Below are 3,395 nucleotides of genomic sequence, written 5' to 3' on the forward strand. Positions count from 1 at the left end.
GAGAGAGAGAGAGAGAGAGAGAGAGAGATTTGAAGTGTCTTTATTTATTCTATGAATGAGCAAGAGAGACAGAAAAAGAAACAGACACAGAGATCCACCATCTCCAATAATGTCTAGATGCCACAGTACATCCCGAGGCTCAGCTAGCCTGTATTATGGGCATATGTGTGTCCAATATACTCAGGAAGCTCTCCAGATATGAACCTCCAACCTTACCATGTGGATATGCCTTGCAGAACATCTATTGGGTCGTTGGGAAAGACACATTTTTGTGTAGAAAACCAGAAAAATATGTCACGACTTTCCTGATGATGTAATATTTAGCCATTGTGCTAACGTCTGACTCAGTATATGCTTTTTTTTAAACTGACATAGTAGTGATCTCCAAACTTTGTAAAATCAAATACCATAAAAGTAGTGTTTAGAATCGCTCATGATTTCTTCTAGGGTTTAGAAATGTTATTTTGTTATATTTAAACATTTCATATCTTTGACATTTATTTTGGCTAAAGGAGTGGAGGACTCCCTCTACTGTGCACCTTCTCACCTTGTTTCTAGTGGATAACCAATGGCATGTATTGTGAGTACTCCATCTTTAAACCAATGATATAAAAACTATCTTCACAATATCTCATGAGACATTTGTTATAGGCCATTTGTTTGCTGGGAGATTGTGTTTTGAAGGGCACATGAGGCTTTTGGCCTGCTCAGATTTAAATTAAGAGTTTCATAGTGCATTTACATGGATTGTGTAGCACAGTATGACAGTAGTGGCCTGACAGTCTTGCATAAAGCCCCATGTTCCACAGGCTTGTTGAGTGATGACAGCATTGGCTCTTCTTCTCCTGACAAAAATTAACAGTTATCAATTTATTGATTTCCTCACCTGCCCACTTCCTTCTACACTTGTTACTGAACCTTAAATTGTCTGTCACCTGATGCACAGCAAGGCCAAAATACTAAAACACCAGGATTGGAGACAAAAGGAAAACCTTTATTGCAAGATACCGAGCAAGAAGGATGCGAGATAATTCTCAATTTTGCCTCCCCTAACATAAAAAGGTAGGATCTTTTTATAAAGGAATAATTACTAATTAAACCTTCAATCAAGTCTGATATGCAAATAAAGATTGGCGCTAGAACAGTTCTGGTTTCTTGACCAGAGTTACAGTCCTATTGGCTCCTGAAATTTTCTATGCAAATGAAAATTTGAACTTGTGCAGCTCTGACTGGCTGACTATAGTAACAGTTTTAGTATGGGTCAAAATATGGACTGAGTCTGATTGCTCATTGCACAGTTGACACTAGGCCCCTGAGAAGGAAAATATAAGTTTTCTTTGTTTAGTCTTAAATATAATATATACCTTGGGGCCAGCAAGTGGCATGGTGGTTAAGGTTGCTGAACTCCCACATGACCAATTGTGGTTCAAGTCCAGAACCTGGCAGCTTGCTTCCTCACCCCACCCCCCCATTTCTCGCTCTCTCTCTCTCTGGTCAAATTTAAAAAATAATAAAAATAGTAATAATGATACATAAAATAGAATAATTATTTAACAATATATATAATATGGACCAAATAAAAGAAAAGAAATACAATATATATTCCTAAGTAATTTAATTTACATAATAAGATGTACTCATGTTCTATTTCCTTCCTTATTAATTGATACTATCTACACACTATGGTTAAGGTCCTGTAATGTCCACATTGTGACAGCTTTAATTATTCAATTTTTGTAAGACATAGCCACAAGTAGCATATGAAAATTAAAGAGATCTAGATGTTCTAAGGGTTCTTTGTCTTGAGTTCTTCACCCAGAACAGACCTGATGATAACATTTTGCTCTGGACCCTCCTTGAGACAGCCTGGCACCAAGAAAACAGCATGATCCAATAAAGATGTCATCATAAAAACTTCTGGAAAGCCCCTGGATTCCTACCCACAGATCTTCATGTTATCACATTCCCTGACTTATGTTTAAAAACCCTGCTTCCCTCAACCATGAAGATGTATTTTTAAGAGTCTTGGACTGGGTGCCAGCAGGTGGCATGATGGTTAAGGCTCTGGAATCCCACATGGTTGACAGCAGTTTGCATCCCAGACCCAGCAGCTTTAAAATTTCTCAGGGTGTGTGTACATGCACGTCTCAAATTCCAGAAGAACAGAGGAGAAGGGACTGTGGCATGGCCATCCCCTTGAGGGAGTGATTTCTTACTTCCTCTTTCACTGTCTCTCTCTGGCAAGTACACATGCCCTATGGCAAAACTTTAGATAATAATAGTTTAAAAAAAAAGTCTTCGGTCCTGAGATGGATACTGAACTTGAGCTGTGAAATATTGCTTTCCTTGATCAAAAATAAAGATTTTCTGCTGAGACTTCCCTCTCCAGAATAATTTCTGGTGGGTAGGGCTACCTTTGTCTCTTCTCCAATTCTTTCTGTCTTTCTCTGTCTTGCTGTGTCTCCATGTGACTTCGAATTTTTTCTTTTTAAGATAAAGTATTCTCTGGGCTCTCAAGCCTTTCTTTTATTGTGCTAATTGCTGCCTTTTCCCATTTCATTTAGGAAAGGCACAAACCAAGGCCAGGCCCATCCTGAGATGTATACTGGACTTGAGCTATGAAATATTACGTGAAATATCCTGTGCAGTGTGCTTTTCATTTTTTCCTTTTTAAAATTAAAATTAATTTTTATTATATTTTTTCTTTCTCTTTTTTCATTTTTTTCTTTTTTTCCTGTTCTATAATTAGTTTCCTTTTTTTCCTTATCTTTATTCATTGGCTGCTCAACCTCCACACACTAAACAGGTCCAAGTGGACAGGATCCAAACATCTGAATATGATCAGAGTCAGAATATTTGTCTATTTCCACTAAAACTGATACACAAAGAATGAAAACAGGACAGAAGAGAGATTGCAGATTGCCTCCTTCTGCACACCTCTGAATGCTCAGATTGAACTTCAAGAATTAGGAAGAAACGTACCATCCATCAGATGACTAGAAATCACTGCAGGGTCACAAGAAATATGGGAAAGCAAGAAAATACCTCTCCTCCTTTTCCCTTACATAATAAGATTCATGTTCTATTTCCTTGGAGGAGAGGTATTTTCTCCCCTTCATCCTCAGATAGTACAATGAAACTCATGGAACTGTCTGATAAAGAATTTAGAATATTCATAGTGACAAAGCTAGCAGAGATGGAAGAGAAGAGAGACAATAAACAGCAGAAGAGAAAGGAGAAAGTCACTGATGAGTTTCAGGAGGTGAGGAAATTCTTGTAAGATCTAAAGGGGGAATTACTCACTTTACAAAAGAATCAAACAGAACTGTTAGAAATGAAGTCTATAATACAGGAAGTCAAAACCTCCCTTGAAAGTATTAAAAGCAGATTAGATC

The sequence above is a fragment of the Tupaia chinensis genome, unplaced genomic scaffold (assembly GCF_000334495.1).
Source record: "Tupaia chinensis unplaced genomic scaffold, TupChi_1.0 Scaffold000248_1, whole genome shotgun sequence".
Classification (NCBI taxonomy): domain Eukaryota; kingdom Metazoa; phylum Chordata; class Mammalia; order Scandentia; family Tupaiidae; genus Tupaia; species Tupaia belangeri.